This window comes from Spinacia oleracea, chromosome 3 (assembly GCF_020520425.1).
Source record: "Spinacia oleracea cultivar Varoflay chromosome 3, BTI_SOV_V1, whole genome shotgun sequence".
Classification (NCBI taxonomy): Eukaryota; Viridiplantae; Streptophyta; class Magnoliopsida; order Caryophyllales; family Amaranthaceae; genus Spinacia; species Spinacia oleracea.
In genome coordinates this window covers 159,183,074-159,203,346 of record NC_079489.1, presented here as the reverse complement: position 1 = coordinate 159,203,346, position 20,273 = coordinate 159,183,074, and the positions used below count along the sequence as shown (strand labels likewise).

Here is a 20,273-nt window from a genome sequence, read left to right as displayed (position 1 = left end):
AGCTTTCATTTGCCATTGTTCTTCAATTAGGTATTATTCTTTATTTCAATTCTTTGTTTAAGCTTTAATTATGTTTTCAATCATTCCAATTGCTTTGTTTATTGTTAATATGCTTGAGTAGTCTAATTTCTAGGGTTTGGGAATCCATGAATAATATGAAGGGACATTGAATAATTGTGATTGTTGGCATTGTAATCAATTCCTATTGATTGGTTATTATTACTGTACAATTAGATTTGCGCAGGTTTGATTGTGGTAGTTTGGCAATATCAAGTTAAGATTCGAGAGATGCAATTTGATGTTTAGGCTTGTGTCAATAGGTGGAATTAGAGTTAATCGTAGCGAGAGCCCGTTAATTCTAAGTCTATGATTAGTATCGATTCGAGAGAGCATGCTAATCTAATTAATTGCTTTGTTGATCATTGTGATTGTTTATCGTCCTGGATTGTTATTTGTTGGTGAACCTATGCCCTAGATCCTTTAATATCTTGATTCTTAATTGTTTGATTTTCGTCGTAGTCTTAGCAAACCATCAACCAAACTCTTGTTCCCAATAGTCTAGACTAATTAATTAATAGTAGAAAGAACGCATGTTTCCCTGTGGATTCGATCCTGACTTCCCTTGCTACCTAGCTAGTGGACTTAGGTTTATTTTTTATTAGGTGATACGACTTAAGCCTGTCACCTTGGTTGACTTTTTCTAATAGGTTGTTTGGTCTGTTGTGTCTGATCTGCACTGTTGTGTTATACATATCTGCTTTTCTACTATTGTTCTACTTCTAGGGTTTCTGTTTCTACCCTTTAAAATCCTTGCAATCTTATATGCTGTAGTGCCGATTCAAAAGCAGATTGTTGCAAACTCTGTTGTCCAAATGATTATTGCGTTGGCATTCATAAAGATTAGCTTGCTTTACGTGGAGCTTAAGAATATTCACGAGGTTAGTTATTTGTGCATTTGTTTCTTGTCATTTTTTATCCATGATTTCAGTCACTTGTTCTCTTTCTTATAGTTTAAGATTGTTCCATAAGTTGACATTTACTTTTAAAAACCCATGCTGGGAAAACTTTGAGCTTCTTGGTTTAAAAGTTGGTCTTTATTTCTTAGAGTATCCTATTAGATGGATGGAGCTTTGTAACTTTTCAAGTTTTTTTCCCCGTAACTACAATGTTTGGTAGCTAGTACAAAAAAGCTCAGTTCACAATTGTTGTTCTGATCTAGTGAACTGAGTTTGTGAAATGAAAGATCAGATCCGAAGCATCAGATCAGAAGCATGCTTGTGAACTGATCTGCTTTGGATCGGATCTTTCAGTTCACAAACTCTGTTGCTGCTTCTGATCCGTTCTTCATTTCTGTTGCGAGAAGATCAGAACACTCACAAATGACTGCTTCTTGTGTTGAACTATAGACTATTACATACTGAGCATTTCTTGTACTAATCTGCTGTACTGATCAGTTCACCAGATCAGAACAGCAGTTGTGAACTGATCTGCTGTGAACTGATGCCGCAGATTTGTTGTGAACTGATTCTGGGATGGTGAACGAAAGTCGTAGCATTGATTGTCACTTATTGAGGTTGGATGCCTAATCTCTGTCTTTTTTTAATGACTGGATTTCATGGTAATATTGTTGTCTTTTTGTGACATGATGCATTAAGTTTTTATTATTCACTTTTTGAACCATTTGACAAACAGGTCAGATCTCTTTTCGGAGTCTCAGAGGATTCAATAAACAATCCAAACCCGAACCCGGGGTATTCTAGATGCTCGCACATATCTTTTGGCTTTGAAGGAGATACGACTCAAGTATGTGTACAATACTAAATGTTTTCCTTGCTGTTGTAGTATCTCCCTACCCGTACACATTTTACATGAGCTATTGGATATATATTTATATATATATAAATTTCAATTAGCCATTAATCTTATCTAGTTCAGCTATGCTAAAATTTGTCTGCATTTTTCTGTTTAGGGTAACAAGCTGGTTGACAATTTTCTATTTAGGGTAACAAGCTGGTTGACATGGTTCATATTTCTTTTGTGCGAAAGCGTTATCCATCTTACACAATCTGCAATCTCGACAAGGCGATCATCCACTAGTGGATGATCGCCTTGTCGAGATTGCTGTATCAACAAATCAAGAACTTCGTTTTCTTTCTATGCAAGGTAGATGTTTCCAACCAGTTATCATATTTCGTAAAGCGCAAAGCATGCATGTTCAATAAATTGAAAAAGTTCCAACTTGACACTTTTGTTTTTTTAAATGTACTTTGCTTTTGGTTGGTAACATCTTACTCTTTTTTCTCACGGGTTCTATAGGTGTTTGCATGACATCTTCGCTATTTGGTAAATATGAAGATGGGGTCATCGTGAATAAGTTACAAGAGATGTATGAGGTATATGGAATTTATCTATATCTATTTAGGTAAAAGGTTTAGAATATCTATTTAGATTCATTCGTAAAGAGTTAAGAACGAAAACGACAATTTTAGTCAAAATAATGACATATAACAATCAAACGACCCTTAAATGTGCATAACTTGACCAAATTAGGTAATAATGAGAATTATAAACATAAACCTAAGTATATTAAACATGTAAAAGGTTTAGAATATCTATTTAAATTCATTAGTTAAGAGCTAGGAGCAAAAACGACAATTTTAGTCAAAATATGACATATAACGATTAAACGACCCTTACATGTGTATAACTTGACCAAACAAAGTAAGAATGAGACTTAGAAACATAAAACCAAGAATGTTAAACATGTATATGGTTTCAAATACCTTTTTAGGTTCATTAGTTAAGAGTTAGGAAAGAAAACGACAATTTTAGTCAAAATATGACATATAACGATCAAACGACCCTTAAATGTGCATAACTTGACCAAACTAGGTAAGAGTTAGACTTAGAAACTTAAAACCATATATATTAAACATTTATATGGTTTGAAATACCTTTTTAGGTTCGTTAGTTAAGAGTTAGGAGCGAAAACGACAACTTTAGTCAAAATATGACATATAACGATCAAACGACCCTTAAATGTGCATAACTTGACCAAAATAGGTAAGAATGGGACTTATAAACATAAAAACAAGTATGTTAAACAATTATATGATTTGGAATACCTTTTTAGGTTCATTAGTTAAAAGTTAGGAGCAAAAACGACAATGTTAGTAAAATTATTACATATAACGATCAAACGACCCTTAATTGTGCATAACTTGACCAAATTAGGTAATAATGAGACTCATAAACATAAAAACAATATGTTAAACATGTAAAAGGTTTAGAATATCTATATAGGTTCATTAGTTAAGAGTTTGGATCGAAAACGACAATTTTATTCTTTATTTCATTGGTATGAGCAAATTAAGTCTTACTTTATTTTACGATACAATATTTATAATATAACTAACTAAAGTATACATATATTTTTTTTATTGTCGATCTTCGTAAGGTACTCAAAAATTCGAGGGAGGAGCCTTTCACGATTGAAGAGATAAATGAAGTTCGAGAAAAGTTGGCAAACTTCATTTCTAGTGATTGTCTTTGATATTTTCTTGTAGTGAATTTTAGTATTGTTTTTTATATTTCCTTGTAATGAATTTTAGGTTACGGATGCTAGTTTTTTATGACTGTTATGTAATCGAGTTTTCAACTGTACAATTTAATTATCTATATAATTGGGTACTTTTTTATATGATGTATGGAGGTTAACTAGTGGCGTGGTCCAATTATATAAAATATGTGGCAGGAAAATAGGATATATAACAAATACGGCTCGTTTATAGGCTCGTATATATATCACAAGTGCGGGCTCATTCCCAAAATTGGCAGCACAAAAGTTGTCAAGTGCGGGCTCATTTACAAAATTGCCAGCACAAAGTTTGTCAAGTGCGGGCTCATTTTAAAAATTGGCAGCACAAAAGTTGTCAAGTGCGGGCACATTTAAAAAATTGGCAGCACAAAGTTTGTCAAGTGCGGGCACGTATTCGAAAATTGACAGCACAAACTTTGTCAAGTGCGGGCACGTATTCGAAAATTGGCAGCACAAAGTTGTCAAGTGCGGGCACATTTTCTAAATTGGCAGCACAAAAATAGTTTTGTGCGGGCTCATATATTGGCAGCACTTGAGAAATGCCAAGTGCGGGCAGGCCATGTGCGGCACATGTAAAAGCCCGCACTAAACCCCTTAAAATGAGCCCGCACTTGAGGTTTTTTCCTCTAGTGCATGTATGTGAATAAGGTGATAGGTTATGATACATATGACAATTCATAAATCATGCGAAAAAACCATAAAGCCAGGAAAGCATATTATTTACACATAATCATTTAGCATAATTTAGATGCATACACTTTGTTGCGTGCCTTCCCTAGCTGCGCCCGAACCGAACAAGAATAAGTCTTTAGGACTCCAAGTGTCGTCCCTCCGTAGATAGTCCACAGCACGTCCGGATCCGCCTTAAGCTTGACCAACTAGGATCGCCCTTAAGGTACTTAGAATTTTCGGCACATATAGGCAATTGTATGACTGAATTTTTGCTCTCAAAAATCACTTTTAATACTTGAATACTCAATATAAATTGTGAGCATTGATCACCTATTTATAGGGCATGGGTATCGGATATTAGAATCCTACTAGGAAACGATTTAGTGAATCTGAATTAATCTAAAATTCAATCACTTAATCTATATAGTAGACTTAGGAAATCAATCTTATACGAATCCTAACCGATCAAGGTTTCGTACGCAAGCACAAACACACACGCAGGCGCGGCAGCCCACGAGGGGCGCCATGCGCGCGCGCGCGCTGAGCCCAGGCCCAGCAAGTGCTCGCAGCCCACGAGGGGCGCGCGCCTGCTGGCCTTGCTCTCGCGTTTGGGCTTTGCTTGCTTTGGCCGCGCGCGGGCTTTGCTAGGCGTTGGGCCTAGCTTCGTGCTAGGCCTTGCGTCTAGCAAGATCGTCCGATGTTTATTCGCACGATACGCTTCCGATTAAATTCCCGGTTCCGGAATTCATTTCCGATACGAACAATATTTAATATTTCCGATTCCGGAATCATTTTCCGATTCGAACAAATATTTAATATTTCCGTTTCCGGAATTATTTTCCGATTCCGATAATATTTCCGATTCTGACAATATTTCCGTTTCCGGCAATATTTCCGATTCCGGCAATATTTCCATTTCCGATAATATTTTCCGATACGTACCATGTTTCCGATTCCGGCAACATCTACGACTTGGATAATATTTATATTTCCGATACGATCCATATTTCCGTTTCCGGCAATATCATCGTTTCCGGAGTATTCATTTCTTGCCTGTGACGATCTCAGCTCCCACTGAAACCAAGATCCGTCGATTCCGAATATCCATAGATGGAGTATTTAATGCCATTAAATACTTGATCCGTTTACGTACTATTTGTGTGACCCTACGGGTTCAGTCAAGAGTAAGCTGTGGATTAATATCATTAATTCCACTTGAACTGAAGCGGCCTCTAGCTAGGCATTCAGCTCACTTGATCTCACTGAATTATTAACTTGTTAATTAATACTGAACCGCACTTATTAGACTTAACATAGAATGCATACTTGGACCAAGGGCATTATTTCCTTCAGTCTCCCACTTGTCCTTAGGGACAAGTGTGCATTTCCTAATTCCTTTGTCGCTCGATGCTTGCTCTTGAACATAAGGTAAGAGTTGTCATCCTTATTGTGTCCAGAGGTGATTCTCGGTTTCAGAGTTCAACTGATCAAATAAACAGATAATCATAGCCTATGATTCATCTGAGCACGGCCATGCATTTTATAGTTTCTAGCTCTCCAAGTGGCCTTGTACAACTTTTAGTATCTCATCCCGATTTATGGGAGGACAATCCCAATCTTGCGATCTTGAGATTAGACTTCGTTTGATAGGTGATTACCTGAGCGTTGCCTTTATAGCCTCCTTTTACGGTGCGACGGTTGGTCAACGTCAAAGCAACCAGTTCTCAAACAAGTAATCTCAAATCACTCAGGTATTGAGGATTTAGTGTCTAATAATTTTAATGAAATTTACTTATGACAGATTTTCATCTCTTACAGTAAAGTTTCATAGGTCTTGTCCGATACTAGACTTCCCAAAGTAAGTATCTATGCAAATGATTATGACATTGCCATGTCCACATAGTTCAAGAAACAGAACTACTAGTCATCTTGCATTCTAGTCGTCTAACGTTTTCTATGCGTCCAATTTTATAGAAAACTCCGACTAGGGACTATTTTCAACCTTTGACATTCAAGTTCACTTGATAGACATTTCTTAGTCACAGGACTGGTCCTGACAGTCTATCTTGAATACATCGTCAAATTGAAGGGACTCATCATTTAATAAACCACAAATTAAATGGAAAAAATGAATTCTTTTCATTTATTGTGAATGTTTAACCAATAATGTTTTACAAAGATTTAAACTCTAAAACTTTAAAACATTAAACAGGGATATCAAAGCCATTCTCCAATATGCTTGATTCCCATAGCTGCAGTGTGCGAGTTGTGCTTCGCCTGCGGCAGAGGTTTAGTCAATGGATATGATATGTTGTCATCAGTTCCAATCTTGTTTATCTCGACTTCTTTTCTTTCAACGAACTCTCGTAGAAGGTGAAATCTACGAAGTACATGCTTGACTCTCTGGTGGTGTCTAGGCTCCTTTGCCTGTGCAATAGCTCCGTTATTATCACAATACAGGGCTATTGGTCCTTTAATGGAGGGGACTACACCAAGTTCACCTATGAACTTCCTTAGCCATATAGCTTCCTTTGCTGCTTCATGTGCAGCAATGTACTCCGCTTCAGTTGTAGAATCCGCAATGGTGCTTTGCTTAGCACTTTTCCAGGTTACTGCACCCCCGTTGAGGCAGAAGACAAACCCAGACTGTGATCTGAAATCATCTTTGTCGGTTTGGAAACTTGCGTCCGTATAGCCTTTAACAATTAATTCATCATCTCCACCATAGACTAGGAAGTCATCTTTGTGCCTTTTCAGGTACTTCAGAATATTCTTGGCAGCAGTCCAATGCGCCTCTCCTGGGTCTGACTGGTATCTGCTCGTAGCACTGAGTGCGTACGCAACATCCGGGCGTGTACATATCATAGCATACATTATTGAACCAATCAATGATGCATATGGAATCCCATTCATTCGTCTACGCTCATCAAGTGTTTTTGGGCACTGAGTCTTGCTTAGTGTTATTCCATGAGACATGGGTAGGTAGCTTCGCTTGGAGTCCGCCATCTTGAACCTATCAAGCACCTTATTGATATAAGTGCTTTGACTAAGTCCAATCATCTTTTTAGATCTATCTCTGTAAATCTTGATGCCCAATATGTACTGTGCTTCTCCTAGATCTTTCATCGAAAAACATTTCCCAAGCCAAATCTTGACAGAGTTCAACATAGGAATGTCATTTCCAATAAGTAATATGTCGTCGACATATAATACTAGGAAAGCAATTTTGCTCCCACTGACCTTCTTGTATACACAAGATTCGTCTGCGTTCTTGATGAAACCAAAGTCACTTACTGCTTCATCAAAACGTATATTCCAGCTCCTGGATGCCTGCTTCAATCCGTAGATTGACTTCTTTATCTTGCATACCTTTTTAGCATTCTTTGGATCCTCAAAACCTTCAGGATGTGTCATAAACACAGTTTCTGTTAAAACGCCGTTTAAGAAAGCAGTTTTGACATCCATCTGCCATATTTCGTAATCGTAATATGCAGCGATTGCTAACATTATCCGAATAGACTTTAGCATTGCAACTGGTGAAAAGGTTTCATCGTAATCCACACCGTGGACTTGCCTGTAACCTTTTGCAACCCATTTGCAAACCCATAAGTTTGAAAACCCATTTGCTTCCAATGGCTTGGTAGCCATCTGGCAAATCGACCAAATCCCATACTTGGTTTTCAGACATGGAGTCTAATTCAGATTGCATGGCTTCTTGCCATTTCTTGGAGCTAGGGCTCGTCATAGCTTGTTTGTAAGTCGCAGGTTCATCACTTTCAAGTAATAGAACGTCATAGCTCTCGTTCGTCAAAATACCTAAGTACCTTTCCGGTTGAGATCTATATCTTTGCGACCTACGCGGGGTAACATTTCTAGATTGACCATGATTCTCACCAGATTCTTCTAAAGATCTCTGAGTTTCATCCTGAATGTCATCTTGAGCATTTTCTAGAGTTTGTTGTTCGACTCGAATTTCTTCGAGGTCTACTTTTCTCCCACTTGTCATTTTGGAAATGTGATCTTTCTCCAAAAAGACACCATCTCGAGCAACAAACACCTTGTTCTCAGATGTATTATAGAAGTAATACCCCTTTGTTTCCTTTGGATAGCCCACAAGGATACATTTGTCAGATTTTGGATGAAGTTTGTCTGAAATTAATCGTTTGACGTATACTTCACATCCCCAAATCTTAAGAAAAGACACATTTGGAGGCTTTCCAAACCATAATTCATATGGAGTCTTTTCGACAGCTTTAGACGGAGCTCTATTTATAGTGAGTGCAGCTGTATTTAGTGCATGTCCCCAAAATTCTAATGGAAGTTTGGCCTGACCCATCATTGACCTGACCATGTCTAGCAAGGTTCTGTTCCTCCGTTCCGACACACCGTTCCATTGTGGTGTTCCAGGAGGAGTCAATTCTGATAGAATTCCACATTCTTTCAGATGGTCATCAAATTCATAGCTCAGATATTCACCGCCTCTATCAGACCGCGGTGCCTTAATCTTCTTGCCTAATTGATTCTCTACTTCACTCTGAAATTCCTTGAATTTGTCAAAGGATTCAGACTTATGCTTCATTAGGTAGACATAACCATATCTACTGAAGTCATCAGTGAAAGTGATAAAGTAGCTGAAACCACCTCTAGCATTTGTACTCATTGGTCCACATACATCTGTATGGATTAAACCCAATAGTTCATTTGCTCTTTCTCCAACTTTAGAGAAAGGTTGCTTTGTCATTTTGCCAAGTAAACATGATTCGCATTTACCATAATCCTCTAAGTCAAATGGTTCTAGAATTCCTTCCTTTTGAAGTCTTTCTAAGCGTTTCAAGTTTATATGGCCTAATCGACAATGCCACAGATAGGTGAGATCTGAATCATCCTTTTTGGCCTTTTTGGTATTTATGTTATATACTTGTTTGTCGTGATCTAATAAATAAAGTCCATTGACTAATCTAGCAGATCCATAAAACATCTCTTTAAAATAAAACGAACAACTATTGTCTTTTATTAAAAAGGAAAATCCCTTAGCATCTAAGCAAGAAACTGAAATGATGTTTTTAGTAAGACTTGGAACATGGAAACATTCTTCCAGTTGCAAAACTAGCCCGGAGGGAAACGACAAATAATAAGTTCCTACAGCTAATGCCGCAATCCGTGCTCCATTTCCCACTCGTAGGTCGACTTCTCCCTTGCTTAACTTTCTACTTCTTCTTAGTCCCTGTGGATTGGAACATAAGTGTGAGCCACAACCTGTATCTAATACCCAAGAAGTTGAATTAGCAAGTATACAGTCTATAACGAAAATACCTGAAGATGGAACGACTGTTCCGTTCTTCTGATCTTCCTTTAGCTTCAAGCAATCTCTCTTCCAATGCCCCTTCTTCTTGCAGTAGAAGCATTCGGATTCAGAAGTGGGTTGACTGACCTTCCTCTTTATAGATTTGGCGCCAGTTTGCTTAGTTGGGCTGGCCTTGTTGCCACCTTTCTTAGCATTCCTCTTCTTTCCAGATTTCTTGAACTTGCCCCCACGCACCATAATCACATCCTGCTTATCACTTTTGAGCGTCTTTTCAGCGGTCTTCAGCATACCGTGAAGCTCAGTGAGCGTTTTGTCCAGACTATTCATACTGTAGTTCAGTTTGAACTGATCATACCCGCTCTGAAGAGAATGGAGGATGGTGTCTATAGCCATTTCCTGAGAAAATTGCTGATCCAGCCGACTCATATTCTCAATGAGTCCAATCATTTTGAGAACATGTGGACTTACGGGCTCGCCTTTCTTAAGCTTGGTCTCAAGAATTTGCCTATGAGTCTCGAATCTTTCGACTCGAGCCAGATCTTGGAACATGTTCTTCAACTCACTGATGATTGTGAAAGCATCTGAGTTGATGAACGTTTTCTGCAGATCTGCACTCATGGTGGCGAGCATTAGACATTTCACATCCTTGTTGGCATTAATCCAACGATTGAGGGCTGCTTGAGTGACCCCGTCGCCTGCGGCTTCGGGCATCGCCTCTTCTAGGACATACTCCTTTTCTTCCTGCATAAGAACTATTTGCAAGTTCCTTTGCCAGTCAAGGAAGTTTTTCCCGTTCAACTTCTCCTTTTCGAGAATTGATCGAATGTTGAATGAATTGTTGTTTGCCATATTTAAAACTACAATTGAAAAGAATAAACAAATAAATAACCATTCACAGTTACTCTTAATAAACTTAAATTCTAGCATACATGCATAATTCAATGTTCATTAAGCATTTTATTCAAGTTATGTGTTCCGGCAGGTGTGAATAAAATGATTCCAAGATCCTAAAATCATTGAAGAACTAAGCACAGTTTGTCGACTTAATCCTAAAACATCTTAGGTAAGCAAAAGCCTTTTGCTAATAGTCTAGAAACTATTCTTGGTTGATAGGTACGTCTAAGAACTTATTAGGTAAACCTATCGATTTTGCCACGACATAAAAGGACTCCTTACTTATATCGTTGAGTTTCACCAAAACTAACATGTACTCACAATTATTTGTGTACCTTGCCCCTTTAGGACCAATAAGTAACACCTCGCTGAGCGAAAACTATTACTAGATTGATGTAAAGGATATCCAAGCAAGTGTATATTTTGGCATGGCACCTTTTAACTCAATTTTTTTAAGTTTGGAACTTAAGGCTCTTACTATGTTGGTTAGATTTTAAGTGAACTAAAATCCTTAATCATGCAACATAATCAAGCTTTTGATCTCATGCATTTTAAGACATTTTTAAAAGCAATAAATAACTTAAAACATGCATAAGATAAATGTGATCTAGTATGGCCCGACTTCATCTTGAAGCTTTAACTTCAAAGTCTGTCTTGAAAATCTCCGTGGGAGGCACCATTTTCTTCAAATAGAATAAGCTATAATTAAGACTAATTACAACTATTTGATGGTACGCAGACCATATTTGAATTGAAAAACAACTTTGGTACTTTAGACCAATTACATTCAAATTAATGGTACGCAGACCATATTTTCTATCCTATTTGGGCCATACTAGTCACTTCATAACCTGCAAAACTGTACATATACAATATATACCATTCACCCATTCATTATCATGAATGGCCCACCTAGCTGGTTAGTAAAACACATTATGCATCACGTAAACATTTGCAGCAATTAATCAAGGGCACCAATAATCTACCAATTATTCAGTCCTTATTAATTCTAATCAAGTTGTTTTAACCTTAAGGATTTGTAGATCTAATCAAGAGTTTATGACTAAAAGTGCTCCCACTTAAACCAATAAATTCATATGCTTTACTAATTTTAAACATAAAAATGTATTTCTAGTCTAACCGGAAACATACAAATTTAATTAAAATTTAAAGCTCATATAAATTTATAATTGAATCCATAAAGTTTAATTTAATTTCAGTCGTATTTAAATTAATTCATGATTTTAATTTTAGTAAAATAATTAGAATAAATAAAATTTATTATAATTACAATATTCAAAATTAAAATCCAAGAATTAATTTAAATTATTAATTTTAAAATTAATTAAAATTACGTAAACTGAAAATTTCAAATTAAAATTTCAAAACGATCTAATCGCAACGCAACAACCTCACGCATCGCACGCCCATGGGCCACACGCACACAGCCATCGCTGGCCATGTGCGCGCAGCCCATGCGCTGTGTCGCAATGCTGCTGCTCACCATCGCAAGGCTTCACGCATGGTGCTCGCTGCGCGCGCCAGCGCTCGACGCACGAGCATGCTGCCGCAGCCCAACGCTGGGCGCAGCGCTCGTCGCACGTCGCAACACGCACCCGCACGCCATCGCTGGGCGCAGCACTCGTCGCACGCACAACAAGCACTCGCACGCCATCGCTGGGCGCAGTGCTCGTCGCACGCACAATAGCGCTCGCACGCCATCGCTGGGCGCAGCGCTCGTCGCACGCACAACAAGCACTCGCACGCCATCGCTGGGCGCAGCGCTCGTTGCACGCACAATAGCGCTCGCATGCCATCGCTGGGCGCAGCGCTCGTCGCACGCACAACAAGCACTCGCACGCCATCGCTGGGCGCAGCGCTCAACGTACGCACAATAGCGCTCGCTGCGCGCGAGCGATTGATGCTTGGCGCAGCACTCGTGGCACGCGAGCTTACGCTCGCTGCGCGCGAGGCTCCGCACGCGTGCGCGAGGCAGTGCGCGCTGTGGCGCAGCTCGCTTGCTGCCCACACGCGACTGCTCGTGCCTTGCCCTCGCCCTCGCCCATTCGCCCATCGCACACAGCCCACGACACAAGGCAGGGCTGCTGCCTTGTGCTCGTGCACCATGGCCTTGCTCATTGCTTTCGTGCCGCATGGGCGACGAGCTCCCTTGCTCGTCGTCACATGCCCGCACTATACAACACCCCTTAAGGGTAACACGTAGCGTCCATTGCTTTGTGCGTGCAAGTTATATGAGCGAATCGCATAAAAATTTAAAATTTATATTCAAAATTAATGACAAATTAATAAATAATATTAATTTCATAATTTTAGGGCGAAAAATCGAAAATTTATTATTCAATTGATTTCCGATTAGTTTAGATGCATACACTTTGTTGCGTGCCTTCCCTAGCTGCGCCCGAACCGAACAAGAACAAGTCTTTAGGACTCCAAGTGTCGTCCCTCCGTAGATAGTCCACAGCACGTCCGGATCCGCCTTAAGCTTGACCAACTAGGATCGCCCTTAAGGTACTTAGAATTTTCGGCACATATAGGCAATTGTATGACTGAATTTTTGCTCTCAAAAATCACTTTTAATACTTGAATACTCAATATAAATTGTGAGCATTGATCACCTATTTATAGGGCATGGGTATCGGATATTAGAATCCTACTAGGAAACGATTTAGTGAATCTGAATTAATCTAAAATTCAATCACTTAATTTATCTAGTAGACTTAGTGTAACACCCCGACAATTCCCTTTTTCTAAAACAACCCTTTTATAAATATAACTATAGAGAATTATCAAGGCATTATCGCCCGTGTGAAAACGTATCGGCTTATTCAGAATTTTGCAGCGGAAAACATAATAACTAACTTTAATAATTTAAATAAGTCAACTACGGAATGAAATCTAAAACCAACCGACAAAACAAAGTCAACGTAATTAATTAAAACAAAGTTCGAGTCTCTTTAAAACAGGCCAAACAAATTCAACATCAAACTTAAAACAAAACAATTTAATAACTACACCGCTCTTCAATCCCGAACCCCATGATGCATCACCTTCAAACCTGTAATGGACGATGCTTATTGATCCCTAGAGACTGCTCACCAAGATTGGGTCATCACAGGATCAATAAGGCATAGCCATGATCAACATGCACAAACAAAGCACGTAATCAGCAAAGCTGAGTACTACATACTAAAACAATAATAATCCTAACATGATACTATTAACGAACAACCCTAACATGATACTAATGAACATAAACAAGGGCAGACAAAACATGATAATTTGACGACCATGCTTAACTAGACTAGGCTAGACTGGACTTTAATAACAATAATATTATTTTAGTTGAAATAGACAATGGACCGAGTTTTCTAGCTAGAGGCTTCACTAAGGAAGACGAGGCACGGGCGCGACTCCGTAACCTCAGTGACCTGCGATATCGAGGAACGTTTGACTGAAAATAGGACGCGGTGATCAATCCGGTCCGGATGAAAGGCCATGGGCTACCACCATGAACCCCAACTCCTGTTTGTCCGTCACTTTAGACGTGCACAGTCTAAAGCTATTGCTACTCAGTTTCACTTTACATGATTTACAAATTGACACCCTGTTATGACTCAACAATCACATAAGGCATGCAACTCACATTTATTTATAACTGTTTTTATCTTGGAATTGAGTAAGTGATCACAAGGCATCAAACAAGACTCATTCTAATTAACTCCAATCTTTTCTTTAATACTGATCAACCCCTGAATATGGGTATAAGGTTTCAACTTACTAAATAAGGTCCTCCGCCCTCATAAAGTAGTGAAAAGCTAAAAGGGAACAACAATTAACTGATCTGAATTATATACTAAATGATCTAGTGTTCCCAATCAAACATGTTTGCATCAATCTTCCATACTAACATGTTATAATCCTCAAAATGCAATAAAGGTTTAATATGTTCATCCAACAGTATCAAACATGCAATTTCAACCTGACTAAGTTCATCAATAACATTAACATAACCAAGTTCATCACAATTCAACATGGCTTCAACAATTAGCACACATTCCAAGCACACAGGTATGTACGTACCTTGTGTAAACAAACTGATAGGCCACTTTAACACTTTCAAAAGTCGCCTAAAGAGAATTCTCCGCCTAAAACAACCAACAAGTAATCCCAATCAACTTCTAGTCATTGGCAACCATAATAAGCATTCTAAACGTATCCTAAACATATTTAGAGCTTTCCCCAATATCAAAACTTAAACATTTGCTTTCCTAGCATCATAATTATTGAACTAGTGATTGAAATTCGTTGAAAACTTTTGCAAACATCGTACTTTAAATTTTCAGCAATATAAATTCATTTAAAAGCTTCACCAAGGTCAACCTACGTTCCTAGTATCTCAAAACAATCAATTCAATAATCCATACTCAACCTATCATGATTAATAATTATAAAAACCTTGAATTTCATGCTTTAAACAATCAAAAACCAATATTTCAATGTAACTTGATAATCTGAAAATTAATAACTTTGTTATAAAATTCATATAATCTCAAATTTATAATTTAAATCACAAAACCCATAACTTTAATTCAAGAAAACATAATTCAAGTTAATAAATTATGATTAAGCCCTAATCTTAATTTTAATTAATCAAAACTGAAAATTAATTCGTTTTTAATCTCAACATCAAATCTGAAAATCACATTTACCATAAAAATTATAAATTTAATTTAAGAACATAATCTAAATTAACAAACTTTAATTTAAAATAATTAGTTACTTAGGGTTTAAGAAAGTAACCAATTCAAGGAGGAGGAGAGAGAGTTGGCCGGCGGACAGAGGTGGCTTGCGGCAGGGCTGAGCGACGGCGGCACACGGTGGTGCTACCTGCGGTGGCTGCGCGAATGAGTGGTGGTCAGCCACAATCAGTTGAGTACACAACCACAACAAAAGAATGAAATAGAAAAGAGAAAGGGAGGGGAGAACTACCGTGCAAGGTGGACGGCGAGGGCGCAGGGCGGCGGTTACAGCCAGGCTACGAATGCTCGGCGCGGTGGTGATGCTGTGCGAAACAAAAATCGGCTGAGGAGGAGAGCAAGAAACGAACGAGTGGAGAAGAAGCAAAAAGGAAAAAGGAAGGAGGAGTTACCGGCGGCGGCTGGGCAACCGCAAGGTCGACGGTGAGGAGAGCAGGAGGTGGACGGCAGCGAGAGGGAGGGAGTTCTTGAGGGTTTGAAATCCACGTGAAAGTGAAAGAGAAGGGAAGGGGTTTTGGGTTTTTTTGCTTTTCACGTGAAATAGAAAGAGGAGGGAGTAAAGAATTTGAGTTTTTTGTTATTTGGGCTTTATCAATTTAGGCTAGAACTAGGATTGAGTTTAAGTATTTGAATCCCAAAACCAATTAGGATTGTTTTCCAAATTCAAACGGTTTTCGTAATTCGATTTCTTTTCAACAAAAAGTTCTAAAATTATTTTAATTTCATAAATCGTTGAAATATTTAAAACGTATAAAAATAAATATTCGTTACTTAAATATTGATTTCAAAATTCGTAAATTCTATTTTAATATAATTACTTATACGTTAAAATATATTAATAAAATGTATAAAATTACGGGGGATTACACTTAGGAAATCAATCTTATACGAATCCTAACCGATCAAGGTTTCGTACGCAAGCACAAACACACACGCAGGCGCGGCAGCCCACGAGGGGCGCCATGCGCGCGCGCGCGCTGAGCCCAGGCCCAGCAAGTGCTCGCAGCCCACGAGGGGCGCGCGCCTACTGGCCTTGCTCTCGCGTTTGGGCTTTGCTTGCTTTGGTCGCGCGCGGGCTTTGCTAGGCGTTGGGCCTAGCTTCGTGCTAGGCCTTGCGTCTAGCAAGCTCGTCCGATGTTTATTCGTACGATACGCTTCCGATTAAATTTCCGGTTCCGGAATTCATTTCCGATACGAACAATATTTAATATTTCCGATTCCGGAATCATTTTCCGATTCGAACAAATATTTAATATTTCCGTTTCCGGAATTATTTTCCGATTCCGATAATATTTCCGATTCTGACAATATTTCCGTTTCCGGCAATATTTCCGATTCCGGCAATATTTCCATTTCCGATAATATTTTCCGATACGTACCATGTTTCCGTTTCCGGCAACATCTACGACTTGGATAATATTTATATTTCCGATACGATCCATATTTCCGTTTCCGGCAATATCATCGTTTCCGGAGTATTCATTTCTTGCCTGTGACGATCTCAGCTCCCACTGAAACCAAGATCCGTCGATTCCGAATATCCATAGATGGAGTATTTAATGCCATTAAATACTTGATCCGTTTACGTACTATTTGTGTGACCCTACGGGTTCAGTCAAGAGTAAGCTGTGGATTAATATCATTAATTCCACTTGAACTGAAGCGGCCTCTAGCTAGGCATTCAGCTCACTTGATCTCACTGAATTATTAACTTGTTAATTAATACTGAACCGCACTTATTAGACTTAACATAGAATGCATACTTGGACCAAGGGCATTATTTCCTTCATAAGGAGTAATCTGAATAAGATTAGTGGAAGCCAAATTCCTTTAGAGAATGGACTAATTTTTCAAACCAACACCGAGGAGCCTGTTTTAAGTCATATAAAGATTTGCGAAGACGACATACTAATTTTGGATTGGAGCACTCAAACCCAGGAGGTAATTTCATATAAAAGATCACCATGGAGAAAAGCATTATGAACATCCATTTGATGAAGTTCCCAATTTTTAGAGGCGGCTATAGCAAGAAAAACGCGAACGGTAGTCATTTTTGCAACGGGAGAAAATGTTTCATTATAATCAATACCTTCTTTCTGATGATTTTCCAATACAACCAATCTGGACTTGAGACGTTCAATATCATCAGTAGAGAAGAATTTGGTTCTATAGACCCATTGACTGCCCAAAGCACGTTTTCCTGGAGGAAGTTCCTCTAGAGTCCATGTCCCATTATCTTTTAAGGCTCGAATTTCTTCCTGCATCGAATTCTTCCACCCCTCATCCTTCATTGCTTCCTTGAAAGATTTTGGATCTTTTCCAGATATAATAGCTGCTAAAAATGTACGATAATTTTCAGCCCTTCTCCCATCTTTTTTCGGGCTTGCATCTCTTGCACCCACCTTCTCTTTCCCTTAATTTCCTTGAGTTGCCCTCGGGCTTACTCTGATTCATTTTTGTGTCTCTCGTATCCGAGGAGTTTTTAAACCTTGTTGCTGCTTTGTTGAACTCTTCTGTTCTGATGAATGCATCCGCCATTTGAAGTACGTCAGCTATTTTGGAGGGGTTTTTCATCGACAGTTCATCTCTGAACTTCCCCTCCCGAAGCGCGTGCTTCAAGGCGAAGATTGCTACGTCAGGCTGCAAATTCGGGATGTTAGTTGACTCTTTCATGAATCTAAATGATCTCCCAACTTCTCTTTAAAGTCAATAGTACATGCTCTCAACATATCTCCCATGGTTTGGTTAGTGCTCTCAAGCTGACCATCGGTTACAGGGTGGAAAGCAGTATCATTTTCAATGTTGTCCCCAAGCTTCAACTGGACCTTATTGCCAAAATTTCAGACTTTTGTGCTCGGTAAGGATCTTACATGTTGCCCTATAAAGGTAATGTCTCCGAATATTCGCATATAACACAATAACCGCTAGCTTTAGGTCATGAGTAGGTTAATTAGCCTCGTAAGGTTTCAACTGACGTGACAACGAGTGCGGGGGTCAAATGCTCTTTTACAATCTGGAAAGCTTTCACAAATTTCTCCCTTCACTCAAACTTTGATTCCTTTTTCATCAGATTGGTCATTAGTCTTGCTATCTTCGAAAAGTCTCTCGGAAACCTCCTATAATAGTCAAATAGGCCTAGGAAACTTCAAACATTAGACACGTTCTTTGGAGTAGGTCACTCACTCACAGCTTGAACCTTAGCAGGATCTACAGACACTCCTTCTGCTCCACTTTCCTTTTTTTTACTGAACCTCATTACGCCTTTCATGGATGTATAACTCTTGGGCTTCAATCCTAGTATTTCACCAATTCATATATTCCCCTCTTTTCAAGACAACAAATTTCTAACGATCCTGGACCACTCGAATCACCTCTTAATGTTACTCCCTTACGTAACGTAGTTTTCGATCAATATAGTCCTTCACTTTTCCACTGGTGTCACTTATACACACATGACTTCAAGATTTGTATACTTCATTTAAGAAAAAAAACTAGATTCTTTCTAAGCGTCTCCAAAGTAATCCTCAAGATTTCATTATGCTCTTTTTGCATTCTTTGAATAAATCAGGATACCATCAGTAATATAATAACGAACTTAATTCGGAATTCGTGGGAAATCTCATTCATCAATTCCATATTTATGGCAGGTGCATTGGTTAACCCAAAAGACATTACTCTAAACCCATAATGACAATAACGAGTCCTAATGAGGTCTAGGCCCTTATCATCTATCCTCAATTGGTGGTACTTCAACACAAATCAGACTTTGAGAACACACTCGCCCAATTCAATTGATCAAATATGTCATCTATCCTAGGCAAAGGATACTCGTTCTTGATGGTGTTTAGCTCCCTAAAATCGATGCATGATTCCATACTCTTATCTTTCTCCTTAACAAACAACTCTTGAAATTGTGTCTTAATTCGCTCATTTCAGGAGGTGTCATGCCATAAGGTGCCTTGGATATAGGTGTCGTTTCAGGATCTAAGTCTATAGTGAACTCAAAAGCTCTAACAGGTAACATACTTGTAATTTCACTCGGAAACACATCAATGAATCCACTCACAATGGCAACATCCTCGATTGTCACTAACTTCTTTAATCACCTCTGACACACTACAGAAAATAGTTCGCACTCCCTATTCATCAATTTCCTCACTTGCATTACGGAAATAAGTAAAGGTTCTTGGACTTTTCAAAACATCTATATGAGGTCAATTTTCCAATAAGGTTCCTTAAACTTACTTTCTGAACTTCACAATCTACCTTAGCCTTGTACACACTTAGCTAGTCCATCCCCGAAATTACATCTAGGTCCCTCAGACTAAACTTTATCAAATCAGAAGGAAAAACACAATCTTTTGTCTTCAAAGGCAAGTTCTTAAACAACTTGGTACACTTTATGGTTACACCAGTAGGTAGACTAACAGGTAAATCAATCGCCTCAAAATCTACTAACTTCAACTTTTAACAATAGAGGACGAAATAAAAGAGCAAGTTGCCCCTGAATCAAACAATGTTTTAACTGTCACGGAGTTAATAGAAAAGTACCATAAACTACATCTGCAAAACGTTCAGCTTCACTTCTACTCATAACGAATAGTTTATCCGGAGCCTTATTATGGTTGTTATTCTCATTAGCAGACTTATGGAAGTTCTCTTAGTTGTTCTACGCCCCTAAAGGCTTCGACCCTAATTTCCTGACTGGTTAAATCCCTACTTCACCTGGTTACCACTCCCATTACCATTTTCATTCATATTTCTCTTGAAATTTCCTTGGTTTTCCCCAGCATTAAACTCTTTTCTTTTCTCCCCAACAACAATATTTTTCTTGTCCATTCTAGACTGCAACCCATAAATATGAGCAGCTCCCCCATACACAAAATCCAAAGATGTAGAGGTTTCCCCACCTAATCCTAAGGTGGTCATGCTATAAATCTGCAATAGTATTCATCGATGGTCATGCTCCCCATACTAATGTTTATGAATTCCTAAACTTTCTGCTTTCTCATAAAAGGTAGGGTAA

General features: G+C 38.6%; 1 long non-coding RNA gene across 1 annotated transcript; it reads left to right on the top strand.

The window, feature by feature from the left end:
- Positions 1-943: 943 nt before the first annotated feature.
- Positions 944-2,747, top strand: LOC130470233 (uncharacterized). The gene is made up of 4 exons (XR_008930179.1): positions 944-1,573; positions 1,693-1,803; positions 2,002-2,163; positions 2,317-2,747. It is a non-coding gene; the product is annotated as an uncharacterized lncRNA (long non-coding RNA).
- The last annotated feature ends 17,526 nt before the right edge of the window (positions 2,748-20,273 follow it).